We start from the raw sequence: 20,686 nt of genomic DNA on the forward strand, positions 1-20,686 counted from the left end.
GGTACTTTGTTTCTTGGTAGCTGTTTAACGTCGTACTAACACATCGACGTTTTTCGATTACGCAAGAATGAGGAATGGGAAGGAAGCGGCCGTGACAGTCCCTGCATATCAATAGTTTGAAAATAGGAAACCACGGAAAACCATCTTCAAGACTGCTGACGGCGGATTTAGAACCGATTATCTCCCGAATTCAAGCTCACAGCTAAGCGACTCATACCACGCAGCCAACTCGCACGATGAAAAGAGTACACTTCGCATCAAATATAAGAATTTTTACCCAGAACAGAATTTCTAGATTCATATTGAACAAAGACTCCGTGCTCACCCCCGTCGGGTTATATCATAAACATGGTCTAAGAGTGAAGACTGCAGTAAAATTTATCCTTCTCCGACCAATCTCCGCCCGTTATGGGAGGCTGTGCGGCGGTCATGGCGCACACATCCCTTTTAACATCATTCCATATGTGCTAGCATATGAGGTGCGGTAAAGGGTGAGAGGGGATCGGCTATGGTCTACGAAAGTATGATCGGGTGACCTTGGGGGCCACGCAAGCATCCTAATGTACATAGAGTGTTCACGGAATCAATCGCTCACAATTCAGGAGCGACGGGTCGTTGCAAATGCTGGAGGCGAACAAGAGTGGACATGGCTTGACAGAAGGTCCCTGTACCGTTTGCAGGTGAGAGATGTTAGCAGACGTATCAAGAGACCCATTTCATCTTCCTTGAACAGTGCCTGCACGAGCATGCCAGCATTACTGTCCTGAAACTATGCCCTATTTGTAAGAGGGTTTCATTTCCTCATGTGCTTGGCGACGAACTCTTACTCTGTCACCGATATGTACCAACTGGTATCTCAACCCATCTGTCCAAGTGACCCATTTCCAGAGTTCAATGGCGGTAATCCTGTGCCTTACGACCTGCAAGAGGTACCCTCGAGGAACGGTGGCTTCTGTGCCCCATTGCGAGAAAATGGTTCTAGATGGTACGGTATGACTGTTGCATTTCGTACAGTGGTTGTCTAGCACTGAATTCGCGAGCGATGTGATGCACTTGGCCCCTCTTTCCGCTTTTACCATCCGAGCTAGCCGACGGTGATCTTTGTCATCAGCACGGTGTACACCACGGCAACTACGATGATTTTGCGCGAATCTACGTACTCATGTTAGAGACACGACCAGTACGACGTCCGATGACATTACAGTTACGTGCTATGTTGCACTATTACATACGCGGGCCGACGCCAGCGACAATTTGTCAGAACGACGGCTACCTTTGTATTTCTCATAGTGTATTATAAGTTTAATTGTTTACATAGAACAAGCAGTAAACGAAATCAAAGAGGAATTTGGGGAATTTGGAAAGGGAATCACAATCCAAGGTGAAGAAATCAAGACCTTGAGGTTTGCCGATGGTGTTTTTATTTTATCTGAGACTGCAGAAGATCTCGAGAAGCTGCTGAATAGTATGGACGAAGTCTTGGGTAAGGAGTACAAGATGAAAATAAATAAGTTCAAAACAAAAGTAATGGAGTGCAGTCGAACGAAGGTAGGTGATGCAGGAAATATTAGATTAGGAAATTAAGTCTTGAAGGAAGTAGATTCATATTGTTACTTGGGTAGTAAAATAACCAACGATGGCAGAAGTAAGGAGGACATAAAATGCAGACTAGCACAAGCAAGGAAGAGCTTTCTTAAAAGAAAGAAGTTTGCTCACTTCAAACATTGATATCGGAATTAGAAAGATGTTTTTGAAGACTTTCGTGTGGAGCGTGGCATTGTATGGAAGTGAAACGTGGACGATAACTAGCTCAGAAAGAAAGAGAATAGAAGCTTTTGAAATGTGGTGTTACAGAAGAATGCTGAAGGTGAGATGGATAGATCGAATCACGAATGAAGAGATACTGAATCGAATTGGTGAGAGGAGATCGATTTGGCTAAATTTGAAGAGAAGAAGAGATAGAATGATAGGACACATCTTAAGACACCCAGGACTTGTTCAGTTGGTTTTTGAAAGAAGTGTAGGCGGTAAGAACGGTAGGGGTAGACCAAGGTATGAATATGATAAGCAGATTAGAGCAGATGTAGGATGCAATAGTTACGTAGAAATGAAAATGTTAGCACAGGATAGGGTGGCATGGAAGGCTGCATCAAGCCAGTCTATGGACTGATGGGCCTGGAGAGTTCTCTGCCTTCGCTGGAAAAGAGGTCCACTTTAATTTTTGGGGGTAAGTTGCCTGAAAATAGTCCTAGGCACCCCAGTGGCGTATGGTGGATAATTGCCCACCCCGACAATGTGAAAAAAAAAATCCTTTTAAAGGTTTCCTTCAGAGATTTTCTTGAAATTCGACCATTGAAGGTAAAAACGGCGAAAGGAGGCTAAAATGACGATTATTAGACTCAGTTAACTTTCTAACGACAAGAGGTGTGAAACTAAACGAAGTAACAGTGCTAAGTGCAAATAGTGCGTTGTGAAGGAACCTAGTTGATTCACAGACGCTTGCAGACTGAACACTGAAACGCATAAAATTCTATAATGGCAAATCATAGCACTGCACATATAATAAAAAAAACAACAACAACCGAGCAAGTTGGCCGTGCTCTTCAGGGCGCGTGGCTATGAGCTTGCATTCGGGAGATGGTGGGTTCGAATCCCACCGTCAAGAGCCTTGAAGATGGTTTCCCGTTGTTTCCCATTCTCACATCTTCCAAATGATGGGGCTGTACCTTGATTAAGGCCACGGACGCGCTACCTACCCAATCGTAGCCCGTCTCCAACCTTCAGTCTCCGAAAATCTTCGATGTGTTAGTGTGACTTTAAACCACTAGCCTCTCACATCTGAACTGTGGCAAGTGAAAAGGGATGTGGGGATAACTGCTGGAATATAATAAAAAATGAGTAGTTTGCTGTCATTGAATTTAATCGAGTTTGAACAGCTCTCGCCATGTGTCTTGAAGATTTAATAGTTTATTCTTGGTCAAACGCTTCATTAAGCTGATCGTTTAATTCCTCTTAACATCTGTAATGCCGCAAGTGGAAACCGAATCCAGCAATGAAAACCTCGTATTATTTGAGTGTCACGTTCTGTTCTTCATTAGACTTGTGGTGTCATCGGTGAGCACGTAATCGGGTGGTCCGTCATTACACGACCACCGCGCTGATGAAGTTACACTTTCACGTACACCCTCGGTGAGTGGTGATGTATGTTGATGCGAGGGGTACCCATCTGGACGAAACCTTCTTGGATCATAATCACAATTCTCTAACCACCATAGAGGTAAAAAATGAAATGAATGAAGATAATTGCAATTAGGCCATGGCAGACTCGTTTCATGAAAGAATGTCTGGATCTCTTTTTTCTGCTGAATAACGCCGAGGGATTATTTATTTCGTGGAGGTGATTAGAAAATATCAGAGTGAAAAGATATTGAGTCTTAAATTAAACATTTATTCCCACCGCATTCTACTTACCACACGTGATACTTTTTGCACTTTCCGTGCTAAATAATAGATGATTTATCCCGCAGGTACCCTGAACCTGGGCTTATGAATGATGGTCAATAGGTTACTTGTATTTATTGTTGAAACTGTGAGAAGAAATAAAATTTCTCCACGATTTATTACAAGTCTGAATGTGCAAAAAAACCTGCCGAGGAGTGCAAAGACCTCAAGCTTGTTACGAGGCAATGGGTGGAGTTCCCTAATTTCGTTTGTTGCACCTGGAGACCGTTTAGAATATATCTAGTCTATATGTTTCGTTTAAAACATGTTTAAAATCCTTCGCAGAACTTCTTCTTCTTATTATTATTATTCCTATTCTTCTTCTTCTTAATGTATTTTCTCAATTTTTGGCAGGTCGGCACTAGATTCTACGGCTGATACCTACTTTAATGCTAACCTTATGTGGAGGAATATATTGTTATTGCGTGTTGCGGTGGTTGTCGATAGTGTGTTGTAGGCTACTGTATAAAAATTAGGTCCTGTATTAAGACGAACGACACCCAGCTTCCGTACGAGAGGAATTAACCAGACGCGGCTAAAATCCCTAGCCCGGCAGGGAAACGAACCCGGGGTCCTTTGAACCGATGAACACTACGCTGACTATTCAGCCAACGATCCATAGCAGAACAACAATCCGCATTTGCGTTTTGGAATCAGGATTCTCCCCATTCGTACAACAGGTCAGCACATCTACCGTGACTTTTTGGATTCTCTTCAGCATCCACCACATTCTACGAGGAATTTCAGAGTATCGGGTTTAACACTACCTCTGACTAAAGAATGCAGCTGCCATGCAAAGCTATTAATCCATTCTTTACCGAGCTCGATAGCTGCAGTCGATTAAGTGCGACCAGTATCCAGTATTCGGGAGATACTGGGTTCGAACCCCACTGTCAGCTGCCCTGAAGATGGCTTTCCGTGGTTTCCCACTTTCACACCAGTAAAATGCTGGTTTTGTACCTTAATTAAGGCCACGGTCGCTTCCATCCAAAACCTAGCCCTTTTCTGTTGCATTGTCGCCGTAAGACCTATCTGTGTCGGTGTGACATACAGCAACTTGTAAAAATAAAAAATAAATATCCTTTCTTGTTTCCTAATCGGAATTGTATGGAAGTTAGTGTATGCTTGGTCCTTACCTGTCCTGATTAATTTAAGATTTATTTTGTCGGCCAAGATTAAAGCTATTAGGCCCTCTCTTCCGTCCAAGCAGATAATAGAGGTTGTCTGTGTATTTCAGTGCCTGCAATATCCTCAGCATCAATTTGGAAAAAGGCAGTTAAAATGATATTTAGGAAAGGAGTAAAAATCACGTATAGAGGTTTCCTTACTCTGAATAGAAAACCTCTAAAAATTGTCAATCATTTTAGGTATCTTAGAATTACCCTGCAAACTACAACAAAATCATTTAGGTATCATATTCTAGAAAGAACTGCAGCAGCCACAAGAGCAAACCCAGCCATAAATAATTTTTCAGCTCTGTCCCTAGATACAGCAATGAGACTTTTTATCACCACTGTATATCCAATACTAACTTATGGATTAGAACTGTTCTGGGATCGTCTAAACCTCAGTGACTTTTTAAAAAAATAGAAAGGGTCAAAGCCCGCTTTATCACACATGCACTTAGAGTGGGAAAATCAGCACCAATAAGAATGATTTATATAGTAGCCAAGGAGACATTTTACGCAGAGGACCTGATGAACAAACTGTTACTACCAGCTACAGAACAAAATACCGTATATGGTCGGTGCGTAAGTTCATGCGGTATTCTTTTGGGTTGGCAACAATGCGGCTTGAAGGGAATGCTTATCGTTATTCCATTGTTTTAACTGAGTTTGGAGTTTATGTGTTGTGAAACACAGGTATTCTTGATTGTGAACGTATTATTGGTTTATATTTCAGATAAACGGATATGGAATGTCAAGTTGAGAAAAGTCAGCATTTCTGACACATTTTACTCTTTGAGGAGCTGCGAGAGTGTACGGGAATGAAGCAATTTGCTGAAAAAACAGCACAAAAATGGTTTTCGCGATTTCGAGCAGGACGGTTTGACTTGACTGATGATCCAGGTTCTGGAAGACCTTCAGATTTTGACGAAAATCGCTTGAATGGGTTGCTTCATGAGAATCCTCGTCAAACAACGCAGGAAATGGTGCATGTTTTTAAATGTGATCAGTCAAGTATTGTAAGCCATTTGCATTCAATGGGTAAGGTAAAGTTGGGTATATGGGTACCACATGCGCTCGAAAATTGTTACCGGTGACGAGAAATGGTGCCTGTATGTCAACATGAAGAAGAGGAAAGCAAGTCAAAAGAAGCAACTCCCCGTGCCAAGGATAGTGCCCATCCACAGAAAATCATGCTGTGTGTTTGGTGGAATAAAGATGGCATTCTTCACCATGAACTTCTTTCGAAAAACGTAACGATTACCTCTGCTGTGTATAGTGATCAGCTAAGACGGCTTGCCGTTGCTATTGACAACAAAAGACAAAGACAACAACAGCCAGTCTTATTGCTCCATGGTAACGCTCGTCCGCATAGAGCGCAATTGACCGAAGGTGTGATTACTGGACTTGGCTGGGAACCTCTTCCTCATCCTCCGTATATCCCTGACATTGTCGCTTCATAATTCCATCTTTTCCGCTCTCTTTCTAACCACATCCAGGGGCAAGTGTTTCCTGACGAAGATTCTCTTGACCAATGGCTAACGTCTAAACCAAAAAGGTTCTACATGCGAGGCATTCAACTGCTACCTGACCGTTGGCGGAAGGTCATAAAGAGTGGAGGTAAATACATCACTGAGTGATTGTGATTGTGAATTACAGTGCGTGGCAGTGACAGTAAAATGAAATAAAATATAAAATATAAGAACCGCATGAACTTATGCATCGACCCACTACAAAACATCTGGAGAGGAGAGAGGCTAAGAGTAAAGTGATAGACCTAGACTTCTACGTTACAAGTGCAATGATGGAGAGGAATTGGATGAAAGAAGATCAAGAACGGCGACACGTTGTGACTAGATACGCCATTCACGGTTTTCATCACAAAATAAGCGCGACCAAATCGTACCGAAATTCCAGCGAAAATTGTATGTTTAAGCTGTGCAACCGGGAATGTGATAAATACCACCTAACAATATTAAAAGAACGTCATTAACTACTACTATAAATCTGTTCTTTTTTTTTTTTTTTTTTTGCTATTTGCTTCACGTCGCACCGACACAGATAGGTCTAGTGGCGAAAATGGGATAGGAAAGGCCTAGGAATGAGAAGGAAGCGGCCGAGGCCTTAATTAAGGTATAGCCCCAGAATTTGCCTGGTGTGAAAGTAGGAAACCACGGAAAACCATCTTCAAGGCTGCCGACAGTGGGGTTCGAACGCACTATCTCCCTGATGTAAGCTCACAGCTGCGCGTCTCTAACCGCACGACCAACTCGCTCGGTCTAAATAAATTCTTATTATTAACACCCTCATGGATAAGCAGATTAGGAATGACATTTATCTTCTTGTACTCTCTGATCTTGTTATTGTAAATAATGATTGTATTATCGGAAAATTGCTGTGTTGACCTGTTTTTGAACTAAATGTATTGAAATGGAATTAAATGGCGTATGGCATTTAGTGCCGGGAGTGTCCGAGGACAAGTTCGGCTCGCCGAATGCAGGTCTTTCAATTTGACACCCGTAGGCGACCTTCATGCCTTGATGAGGTTGAAATGATGATGAAGACGACGCATACACCCGTCCCCGTGCCAGCGAAATTAACCAACTACTTTTAAAATTCCCGACCCTGCCGGGAATGAACCCGGGACCCCTGTGACCAAAGGCCAGCACGCTAACCATTTAGCCATGGAGCCGGACAACTAAATGTATTTAGTGGAATGGAATGAATATTAAGGTAATTTAGATCGTGGACACAAGAAATGTTATTTCCAAGAAGGGAGATTCAATATGAAATGTTTGCGAACACTGTACTGTATCATACATTCCTCACAACTCTTCAATTGAAAAGCTCTAACTCCTCAAGTCTGTCTGTTGTGTTGGAGGGTGAGCGCTACTACTGGAGGACAGTGGGCACCTAAAGGGGTAAAGAAACTCTTCAGAGACTAAATTAATGCCTTGGCTCTCATCAGATCTTATTGTTATCCTGCCGCGGGCTGGCATGCAATGTTCAAGACGTGCGCCTGACTTGACTGGGCTTTCTACGAGTTGATGAGTCTGAGCGTGCGATACGAGAAGATCGCCGCAAGACAAACCGGCCACTACATCATTCACAGAATATTCCCAGGATATAATTATCATACTGCAGACCATTTCGATCCCTTGTACGAATTATTAATTGAATAAATGCCCTGGAGATAATATAGGAAAACTTGTACATCTCCTGCTACAGGTTTGTTATTGCTTTTATTGATTAGCGCAATACTTCAAACATCGCTCTTTCAGCATAACAATTCGTTTCGCTGTGACCGTCAACTATGAGTGGAACTTATCTTAATATCTGTTTTATAGACTTACGTAAACACCCATTCATCTGCGATCCATTTTAATATACACCGAAGAGCCGAAATACTCCCGAAAATAAAATAGAGAAATGATGCAAATAAGGACCAGTACGAATAGGAAAATTGGATACAGACAAATAGGGCCTAATCGCAGAGTCAAGTGGAAAAATTGGAAGGATGTCGGAAATAATAAATCTTTCACGTATGATACTTCCAATAATAATAATAATAATAATAATAATAATAATAATAATAATAATAATAATAATAATAATAATAATAATAATAATAATAATACTTGTTCAACGGGCCGCCAATTCCTGCGGATTTTAAGAGGCCTACTCTTATTCCAAAACAATGTTATCTTGCCGTCTGACCTAGCTTTTCCAAATTTCTTACTTCCGAAGTCCTCCCAATTATTTCCACTTAACTCTGCGATTAAGTCCTATTTGTCTGTATGCAGTTTTCCCTGTTCGTACTGTCTATTATTTACATCATTTCTGAACACATGAGGTGGTGGTGGTGGTGATTATTGTTTGAAGAGGAAGTACAACTAGGCAACCATCCTCTATATAACACTAATCAGAAGGAAAAAAATAACCCGGAAGGGATCCGACACTTCGAAAAATGAAGATATCGGCCAAAGGAAGACAAGGGCCACGAAGGCCGTGAAAATGAAGGACTCCCTAGCCCTCGCAAACCTAATAGCGTCGGGGTCAGAAAAGAACAAGAGTTGACCAAGAAAGGTCGGATAGAATAGATGAAAGTGAGGAGCCTGGCACAAGTAATTGGAAGCAATACCAGGACTCATCTAAGGGCCCCATGGTCGCCAACCCACGCCAACCCATGCCCTTTGTGTCATAAGAAATTGGAGTCCTAAATTCACCATATGAGGCCCCATATTAATCGCAATGAGGAGCTCAGGTACATTTTTTCTCACCGGAACGACACGTGGCCTGGGGGAGAATGTCTCTCTTTCTCACACTAAGAAAAATGACATCACTCACACGTGTAAATGGAGCATGATACTATGAAAGTGTTGGTTTGATAAATATATTGTTTAAAATGAATTAGCAGCGAAACTAAAACAATAAATGTCCTGTAATTATATGTGAGACAATTGGTCTTTAGTAATACAGATTTTAGATTGCTAAGAAGTTTCCAAGGGAAATTGGCGAAAGACGCGCGTGTTCGTTCAACATACATCTCGTCATAAAAATATAGTGCCTATCAAACGAGGTCATTTAACCAGTCGATTTGTTACGAGATAAGCGTAAATGTTCATAAACAATGTCACCATTAAATTAGCAAGTACTGGTTTACTGAAAAACCTGCCTTCAACACATTTCCACAAGGTCGGAAAATATATGTAATATTTTTGGCGCCAAAGCAGAAATAGGAACGCCATCTTGAGATTACTCGCATTATGTCATTTGAGCTAGAGAAGGAACTGTTGTAATGTTATACAATTTATCGGCGATTATCAGACTAAATCCAAGTGAGAACTTAGATTTTGGCCGATGTGGCTAGAGCATCATCTCCAAGTGTTGGACCACATAAGAATGATGGTAGTGAGTATATTATTAAGACCATCTTTTGTTCAACCTATCCTGTCTAAAGAATTGCCTCTGATGTCGACAGGATTATACATCTACAATATTGCATGGCATCTATGTTGGAAGAAATTGAAATATTTGAAACGTTATACTTCAGGGTGCACTGATGGAGCACCAACAACGACTGATCGAAATTCTGAGGAGCATAAGATACTAAATTATTGCTACGGATAACTATATTCAGTAGAGAATAGTAAAAACTGGACTTCTGCAAGCCGGCCACCGTGGTGTAGGGGTAGCGTGCTTGCCTCTCGCCCGGAGGCCCCGGGTTCGATTCCCGGCCAGGTCAGGGATTTTTCTCTCGACCTGAGGGCTGGTTCGAAGTGCACTCAGCCTACATGATTAGAATTGAGGAATTATCTGACGGTGAGATGGCGGCCTCGGTCTCGAAAATCCAGAATGACGGCCGAGAGGATGCGTCGTGCTGACCACACGATCCCTAGTAATCTGCAGCCCTTCGGGCTGAGCAGCAGTCGCTGGGCAGGCCATGGCCATTTCAAGGGTGTTAAGTGCCGTGGGGTTTGGTTTTTTGGTTTGGACTTCTGTAAGTCGTGTGCCAGGAAAACGAACTTCCCACTCACCCTGATTGGCTGTCAAAAGGAACGATACCCTTGGGTTATTATGTATCACAGAACGAATTACTACCAATAATTGCCACGGGAAAGCGCAAGTTCGCAACCAATATGAGCTACGAAACAAAGTGCTCAAAAGTTGCAGAGCTAGTTGATATTTTTGAACATTTGAATATCCTTAATACTAGTATACGGGAAAAGCAAGAGAACATTCTTTCATAAGTTGAAAGTTGAATGGGTAAGGTAGAGGTACCAAATTTCGTTCCCGCACCTAATATCGTCCCCTAGGGATTTCCCGTTTGCACCGTTGGTACCTAATGTTTAGCCGCGTGCACACGCGTATCCTCATCCGTTATCTTGTTGTGAGAGTTGTTTGTGTGGGCCACATTTAGTTTCCGTGTACAAGGAGGATTCATTTTTCATGCGCATAGCATGAGTTGGTGCAGCATTCAAATTAAGAGCCTGTTATTCCTGAAGTGAGTACTGATATGTGTATGAAACACTGAACTGCATTTCAGTCGTGTGCTGTAGTTCCTGGCGTGTAATCTCTAGAGTGATGTGGTTGGCGTGATTTACTGTAGCGGCCATTGTAATATATGAAGGAATGTTTGTAATTTCGTCCCCCTTCACTTTATTTGTCATATTTTCAAATTTATTACGGTATCATTTTCAGATGGGGAAAAAGCCGGGCTGAGTGGCTCAGACGGTTGAGGCGCTGGCCTTCTGACCCCAACTTGGCAGGTTCGATTCTGGCTCAGCTCGGTGGTATTTGAAGGTGCTCAAATACGTCAGCCTCGTGTCGGTAGATTTACTGGCACGGAAAAGAACTCCTGCGAGACTAAATTCCGGCCCCTCGGCGTCTCCGACAACCTTAAAAACGTAGTTAGTGGGACTTAAAACAAATAATATTCATTCATTCACATGGGAAAACGCAAGCAGTGGGATAAGGAGGCTGTGGAAAAGGCTATTAAGGCAGTGAGGGATAAGTTATTGGGTTACAAACGTGCAAGTAAAGCGTTGAACATCCCACGAGCAACGCTGAAGGTTAAAAGGAATACCAAGAACACATTTTTCATAAATGGCCTCCAAGTATTTCATTATAGGTAAAGTGTATGGTAAGATTAGAAAGAAAAACATATTCATTGTTTTTTCATAAATTTGGTGAGGGACGAAATTACGAACACATTTTTGGTAGTTTAGTTTGTGCAGAGTTTATGTTTATGTAAAATATTGTCTACCGTACGTTATAACAGTTCCATTGTAACTTGCCCGTAAGTGGAGAATGTATTCATTAATATATAAACCGTGCCAATTTCTAGCCTTGTCCATAATATTTCTGAATTTCTACAAGTCCTAATCTTCTAAGGGGATTAAAAATGGGCCACCTACCTTACTAGAGAAAAATGGAAATATAGAAGTAACAAGTTTAAAAGAGTAACCTTCAAATGTTCCCTCTCACGGATGATAATGATATTAATTCCAGTCTGATTTTAGAACGTCTTTCAGTTTTGGAAGGTAGACTGCAACATATCTTTTAATGTTAATAAATGTGAGAAGGTTCGCAATAGCTTTGCCGCTATTACTGTATACACTTTAGAAGAAGGATAAGAAATGGCCAAACTTTATGCTGATAGAACAATGAAGCTCCGGCAACAACACTATTTCAATTATGGAGTTTAGTAAAGGAGTCATCCCAATGTTATCGGAATATGCCCTCTCTAAAATTCTCCAGTTTTGAACAATACTTGTGCGAGCAGGGTTTTCGGTACTGACCAACATTGAAAATAAAACCATTCCTCTCACTATATCTGGAGTTGTGTTATGGTTTTACACTGTTTTGTCCTGTTTCATTTGAGGAAAAATATAGGACTGAAATACGCTTTATTTACTAAATAACTGTGTTATGTGTAAAGTTTCACCTAATTTGATAAATAAATTGCCTAATTTTTCACCATATACAGCACACTCTGGAAGCTCATGATTTTCAGCGTCAATCTTTCTCCATGGCTAAATGGTTAGCGTGCTGGCCTAAGGTTACAGGGGTACCAGGTTCGATTCCCGGCAGGGTCGGGAATTTTAACCATAATAGGTTAATTTCGCTGGTTCGGGAGCTGGGTGTATGTGTCGTCTTCATTATCATTTCATCCTCATCACGACGCGCAGGTCGCCTACGGGAGTCAAATCAAAAGACCTGCATCTGGCGAGCCGAACCTGTCCGCGGATACTCCCGGCACTAAAAGCCATACGCCATTTCATTTCATTTCAATCTAAAAGAAATAAAAATTTCGATATCTGAACTCAGAACCAGAAGATGAAGTGCTCTGCGAAAGTACCTTTGCACATCATCCGACATATCAGTTGTTCTATGATCTTTTCTCCTGCCTAACGGTTCGTATTTATGTATGAAAAACCACCTGTATTACCCAAACTTTATACTTTCATTTTGTAATGGCACCAAATATTGCGATATAATCAACAATCAAGTACAAATTCAGCTCTTTATTTACTAAATAACTGTTTCGTGTAAAGTTTCACCTAATTTGATAAATAAATTGCCTAATTTTTCACCATGTACAGCACACTCTGGAAGTTCATGATTTTCAGCTTCATTATACGTCAGTCTTTCTCCATTTCTAGGTCAATGTAAAAAATGGACTGCAGATTAGTTTGTAAATGCTATGCTAGGTTCTGATTACCAAGTACGCACTGCGACATGGGCCATTAAAACGGGTGGTAGGAGGAAGATAGACGCGCTTAAAACGTTTGTCTACTGTCGAGCCCTGAATCATCTCGGATGGAATACCAAACTAACACTTCGATTCTCGAAGAGATCAAAGTTAGAGACAGGATTTTGGGGAAGATCAATTGATCATTCTTAAGATACTTCGGTCATATCTCAGAAAGAAAGGAAGCAATGGAGAAGGTGGTGGAGGATGGGAAGTTACGGTACCAGGCAGGAATCATCGAATGCGGGAAACTACAGAATGGTTTGACCGGATAAGAACACTTGTTGGAAAATCCTTATTCGGGACTCCCCAGCAGGCTAAAGGTCGATGAGCGTGGCGAAATCTCTCCAACTACTCCTAACATGTCACCACACCACAAAGAAAGAAAGAAAGAAAGAAAGAATGAATGAATGAATGAATGAATGAAAGAGAGACAAAAGGTAGAAAATTGATCACAAGTTTCTCGAGCGTTGTAATGGTGTATACTCTCTCCACTTGGGTTTGTGGTGTATTAGGACTACTCGCTACTCGTAGACAAACGTGACCTCGAAAATGTTGTGAGATGGACAGCAGGCAATGGTATGTTGATAAACGGGGTTAGAAGTCAGGTTGTGAGTTTCACAAATAGGAAAAGTCCTCTCACTTTTAATTACTCCGTTGATGGGGTGAAAGTTCCTTTTGGGGATCATTGTAAGTACCCAGGTGTTAATACAAGGAAAGATCTTCATTGGGGTAATCACATAAATGGGATTGTAAATAAAGGGTACCGATCTCTGCACATGGTTATGAGGGTGTTTAGGGGTTGTAGTAAGGATGTAAAGGAGAGTGCATATAAGTCTCTGGTAAGACCCCAACTAAAGTATGGTTCCAGTGTATGGGACCCTCACCAGGATTACCTGATTCAAGAACTGGAAAAAATCCAAAGAAAAGCAGCTCGATTTGTTCTGGGTGATTTCCGACAAAAGAGTAGCGTCACAAAAATGTTGCAATGTTTGGGTTGGGAAGAATTGAGAGAAAGAAGAAGGGCTGCTCGACTAAGTGGTATGTTCCGAGCTGTCAGCGGAGAGATGGCGTGGAATGACATTAGTAGACGAATAAGTTTGAATGGCGTTTATAAAAGTAGGAAAGATCACAATATGAAGATAAAGTTGGAATTCAAGAGGACAAACTGCGGCAACTATTCATTTATAGGAAGGGGAGTTAGGGATTGGAATAACTTACCAAGGGAGATGTTCAATAAATTTCCAATTTCTTTGAAATCATTTCGGAAAAGGCTAGGAAAGCAACAGATAGGGAATCTGCCACCTGGGCGACTGCCCTAAATGCAGATCAGTATTGATTGATTGCTACCATTTCATAATCGCTAAAGAGCTGGTAGAGTTACTTCTACTTTATTTATATGGCACAATATTCCACATGACGAAATAGTGTGCCACGAATTAGAAACAGTTTGAGGAACTCTGCTCTAGACCAAGAATTACATGTGTGTTAGTCCGTGATTCCTCTCCGTAATGAACAAATGTGCAGAAGTAAGCTCATATTTCTAACTGAATTGCAACAATAGTGTAATTAATTCTTCCTTATAATTTGTATTAAACTAGCAACTCCCCCGCCTTCATATGGGAGCAATTTCGAATTGTAGGTCAGAGGCCTTACCTGATTTTCTTGAAAAGACATCAGCTGGTTTCCTAGGGCATCGTTTATCCGAGGTTCTCCCGGCTGCCTGCCCGTTTATCGGGCTCCATTATCCCCATGCGTTATTTAAATAATTCCAGCGCTTTCACTAAAATGACGATAACGCCTAAACCTTTCATGAAAATCATATACTGTAAATATTTTGAACTCATTAATATTATCGAATAATTTATTTTAATTAGGTTTACGAGATTAATCCCAAAATATAATTTCAGGCTCCATTTATTACTGCAGACTATAACATAAACACGCATATAGGGGGCAATTATTTTCAAGTAGGTAACGTATGTACCTTCAGAGATATTTCGTGGAGATTTTTAAGCTCAATACTTCTTCCACAGCATCGTAGGCGGTTTAGGCAGCGTGAAGGCAGCGTGAGCCAAGGAAGCGTTTGGATGGCCTTTTTTCTTTGATTTCCTGCCCTAAAATCACTACCACCAGGTTCCTTTTCACATAGATTAATGTTTAAAACACCAAACTCTTTCTCGGTAAGAATTCTATACGGTGGTGGAAACCACATCAAAATCCATTAGGTGGTTTATGATTGGAGCTCATACAAACACAGACGGGCTTCTATATATTTTACAATATATATTTTTGCAGTGTTCTACGGTTAAAAATAACCCTTCTAAAACACTTAATGCCATGCCTGTTTTTATGAGTTCGTATATTATAAACACAATAGTATTTTCTATCACAGTAGTGCAATTTCGGGCCACATGCCGCGGCAGTCTCTTTGAGAATCCCTGTTTTCAACGTAATCTTCAAGCGATCTTAATTCTTAGGCTAAAAAGCTATAAAGTGACCGTTCTTGATTCGTCATAATTTGAATGTATGTGCTATACGACCGGTAATAAACAAAAATCTTAAAATGAAGCAGTTTGCTTTATTGGAATAGAGCAGCTGAGAAAAGGATTGAAAAAGAAAAAAATAAATGAAACAGATAACAAAGAATGAAAACGTAGTTAAAGATCATAAAAGTCAACAGGAAGGTTGAGGTGGGGAACAAAGGTCTAGAAGAGACAATACTCGCAATAAATTTTGAACTGCTCCAGCGGCAGAATTAAAGAGTAATTCCCACACTTATTATCGCAGGGACATGCAGTATATTAGCCTAATAGCACACTTTATTCTCTACTCCCCCGCCTATAACTCACAAGGGTGGAGGTTGGGGGGGGGGGGTGAGTCGTGCGATATCCCCGCCTTTGTTTAAACAAGATTGTATCTTAACGAGGAGGGATGAAACCGCAGCTCTCAGTGTGTCCTTCCGTAAGGGTAATGGGGCATATTACAGAAATTTATAACTATTAAATCTCATAGAATTAAGCATCGCAAAAACCGCACTATTTCTCACATAATAATAATAATAATAATAATAATCATCATCATCATCATCATCAGCTGTTTACCTTCCAGGTTCGGTTTGTCCCTCGGACTCGGCGACGGATCCCACCTCTACCGCCTCAAGGGCAGTGTCCTGGAGCTTCAGACTCTTGGTCGGGGGATACAACTGGGGAGAATGACCAGTACCTCGCCCAGGCGGCCTCACCTGCTATGCTGAACAGGAGCCTTGTGGAGGGATAGGAAGATTGGATGGGGCAGGCAAGGAAGCGGCCGTGGCCTTAAGTTAGGTACCATCCCGGCATTTACTTGGAGGAGAAGTGGGAAACGACGGAAAACCACTTCGAGGATGGCTGAGGTGGGAATCGAACCCACCTCTACTCAGTTGACCTCCCGAGGCTGAGTGGACCCCGTTCCAGCCCTCGTACCACTTTTCAAATTCCGTGGCAGAGCCGGGAATCGAACACGGGCCTCCGGGGGGGGGCGGGCAGCTAATCACACTAACCACTACACCAGAGAGGCGGACAATAATAATAATAATAATAATAATAATAATAATAATAATAATAATAATAATAGTCTAATAATAATAATAATAATAATAATAATAATAATAATAATAATAATAATAATAATAATTGGAAGATAAACTGCATCATTTTCAGATGGGAAAACGCAAGCAGTGGGATAAGGAGGCTATGAAAAAGGCTATTAAGGCAGTGAGGGACAAGATAATGGGTTACAAATATGCAAATAAAGCGTTGAACATCCCACGAGCAACGCTGAAAGGAATACTAGGAACACATTTTTCATATATTTTTCCTCTCTGTCCAGAGTTTCTTCTTCTCTTACATTATTTCTTTCTCACTCTTTATTTACTTCTTGAATCCATAAGTACAGTTAAGTTACAGCCCCAGTATTTGCCTGGTGTGATAATAGGAAACCACGAAAAACCATCTTCAAGGCTGCCGACAGTGGACTTCAAAACCACCATCTTTCGAATGCAAGCTCACAGCTGCGCTCTCCGGACCACACGACCAATTTGCTCGGTTTTCACAAGAAAGGTAACAATGTTTATAAGGTTCCAAGAACGATCTGAGAGAGATCGGAATCTCCAGGGTTAGCGTGTCGAAATTTTATTTTGATTTTAAAAAAAGCAAGATAAATTATTTAGGCTAATATTTAAAGTTAAACTTGCCTTGAGATTTTGTGAACTATTCTGAATTTTTGTTGGTTAGGTACAGGATGATACTTGACCATGGCACTTACTTTCGAGAGAAGAGATGCATTATGTTCTTAAAACAGATTTGTAAAATTCTTCATAGTTCATGTGTTCAAAATTGTATTTTACCATTATGATTTCATTAATACTTGAGTCAAAAAGTGATGTAATTCTTTTGTCTGCTGAAATATTGATAGGGGAACCTCTTGAGTTGTTGTATTGATGCTTGGAATAGCAAAGTTCGAACTCAAAAGGACAAATCAGGGCAAATATTCGTTTATAGAAAGAGAATTTAGGGACTGGAATAATTTCCAAATTCTTTGCAATTATCTAAGAAAATACTAGGTAAATAACAGATAGAGAATCAGCCACCTGGGCGACTGAACTAAATGCAGATCAATAGTGATTGATCGATCGATTGACTGATTGTTTGATTGATTGATTGATTGATTGATTGATTGATTGATTGATTGATTGACGAAATATTACTGTTAATATAAAACACTATTGCTGATCAGGAGTTAAATTTTTATCCACATCATGAACATACTTTTGAAAGTTGCGAAAGTTATCAAAATGTTTAGTCAACTGCGGTTATTTCTTGGCTTGGTAAATACCCCAGATATGGAATGATTTTATTGGAATTTATGGCGTCGATATTCTAAAGTTCAATCCATTGAAAAAACTTAGGTTCCTTTAAAGGATTCATCTACTGTATTTCCGTTGATATTCAACGAGGAACTGATGTAACACTGAAATTTGAATCAGGAACCAAACAGTCGAAACAACAGTTACTCCTCGAGGGTGAGAACTCACCATTCTGCGTAGTTGCCACTGGACGAAGCGTCACAGTTTAACTTTTTTGATATTTTAAATATATTTGTATTTAATTTTAAGCGGTCAGTAAACATTAAAATTGCATTTTAAGCCGGACATTTGAAAATCAATATTAAATTCCCGACTGAAGAACGGTCAAATGATAACAAGCAGGACATATTATCAACCCTAGGGAACCCAGAATTTCAGAAGTGAATTTAGACGGATGATCAAAAGCTTAAAATGGATTATTATAATAATTATTATTATTATTATTATTATTATTATTATTATTATTATTATTATTATTATTATTATTATTATTATTGTCAGCCTCTGTGGTGTAGTGGTTAGTGTGATTAGCTGCCACCCTCGATTCCACGCTCTGCCACGAAATTTGAAAAGTGGTATGAGGGCTGAAACGGGGTCCACTCAGCCTCGGGAATTCGACTGAGTAAAAGGGGGTTCGATTAACTCCTCAGCCATTCTTGAAGTGGTTTTCCGTGATTTTCCACTTCTCCTCCAGGCAAATAACGGCACGGAACCTAATTTAAGGCCACGGCCGCTTCCTTCCCTCTCCCATGCCTATCCATTCCAATCTTTCCATCCCCTACAGAAGGCCGCTGTTCAGCATAACAATGAGGCAGCCTAGGGGAGGAACTGGTCCTCCTCTCTGATTGTATCCCACTGACCAAAAGTCTAACGCTTCAGGACACTGCTCTTGACGCGGTAGAGATGGGATCCCTCACTGTGTCCGAGGGAAAACACCAAGCCTGTAGAGTAAAAGTATTAAGAGAGAAAGAAAGAAAGAAATAAAGAAAGAAAGAATTATTATTATTATTATTATTATTATTATTATTATTATTATTATTATTATTATTATTATTATTATTATTATTATTACACTGACTGACAGAGCAAATGCAACACCAAGAAGGAGTGGTTCGAAAGGGATGAAAGTTGGGAAAAAAAACAGAGACGGGACGGACGAATAATTGATGTTTATTTCAAACCGATATGCAGGTTACACAATGCGCACGGCATCGACTCAGTAGGATGTAGGACCACCGCAAGCGGCGATGCACGCAGAAACACGTCGAGGTACGGAGTCAATAAGAGTGCGGATGGTGTCCTGAGGGATGGTTCTCCATTCTCTGTCAACCATTTGCCACAGTTGGTCGTCCGTACGTGGCTGGGGCAGAGTTTGCAAACGGCGTCCAATGAGATCCCACACGTGTTCGATTGGTGAAAGATCCGGAGAGTACGCTGGCAACGGAAGCATCTGTACACCTCGTAGAGCCTGTTGGGAGATGCGAGCAGTGTGTGGGCGGGCATTATCCTGCTGAAACAGAGCATTGGGCAGCCCCTGAAGGTACGGGAGTGCCACCGGCCGCAGCACATGCTGCACGTAGCGGTGGGCATTTAACGTGCCTTGAATACGCACTAGAGGTGACGTGGAATCATACGCAATAGCGCCCCAAACCATGATGCCGCGTTGTCTAGCGGTAGGGCGCTCCACAGTTACTGCCGGATTTGACCTTTCTCCACGCCGACGCCACACTCGTCTGCGGTGACTATCACTGACAGAACAGAAGCGTGACTCATCGGAGAACACGACGTTCCGCCATTCCCTCATCCAAGTCGTTCTAGCCCGGCACCATGCCAGGCGTGCACGTCTATGCTGTGGAGTCAATGGTAGTCTTCTGAGCGGGAACCGGGAGTGCAGGCCTCCTTCAACCAATCGACGGGAAATTGTTCTGGTCGAAATTGGAACAGCCAGGGTGTCTTGCACATGCTGAAGAATGGCGGTTGACGTGGCGTGCGGGGCTGCCACCGCTTGGCGGCGGATGCGCCGATCCTCGCGTGCTGACGTCACTCGGGCTGCGCCTGGACCCCTCGCACGTGCCACATGTCCCTGCGCCAACCATCTTCGCCACAGGCGCTGCACCGTGGACACATCCCTATGGGTATCGGCTGCGATTTGACGAAGCGACCAACCTGCCCTTCTCAGCCCGATCACCATACCCCTCGTAAAGTCGTCTGTCTGCTGGAAATGCCTCCGTTGACGGCGGCCTGGCATTCTTAGCTATACACATGTCCTATGGCACACGACAACACGTTCTACAATGACTGTCGGCTGAGAAATCACGGTACGAAGTGCGCCATTCGCCAACGCCGTGTCCCATTTATCGTTCGCTACGTGCGCAGCACAGCGGCACATTTCACATCATGAGCATACCTCAGTGACGTCAGTCTACCCTGCAATTGGCATAAAGTTCTGACCACTCCTTCTTGGTGTTGCATTTGCTCTGTCAGTCAGTGTATTATTATTATTATTATTAAAGATTATAAGGTGTGATAGGGGCCTCACATTTCCATTCCCGTCAGGGTCATAAGATGACTTTGATTCGACCGTGAATATCGTTGCCATGGTTGAATTCTGAAGGAAATGTCCCCCGGTGGGTGGGGCTGGTGAAATAACATCCACGATATAGCTGCCTCTGTGGATCAGTGGTAGAGTGTCGGACTCCGGATCCCAAGATAGCGGGTTCAAACCCGCCATTCGACACTCCATGTCGTACGATGTCGGCATGTAAAAGATCTCTGGTGACACATTTGGTGTTTACCCGACAAAATTCATTAAATCTCAGCCATAGACGCCCAAGAGAGTTTCGGTTTACTCTGTCTGCC

The sequence above is a fragment of the Anabrus simplex genome, chromosome 1 (genome assembly GCF_040414725.1).
Source record: "Anabrus simplex isolate iqAnaSimp1 chromosome 1, ASM4041472v1, whole genome shotgun sequence".
Classification (NCBI taxonomy): domain Eukaryota; kingdom Metazoa; phylum Arthropoda; class Insecta; order Orthoptera; family Tettigoniidae; genus Anabrus; species Anabrus simplex.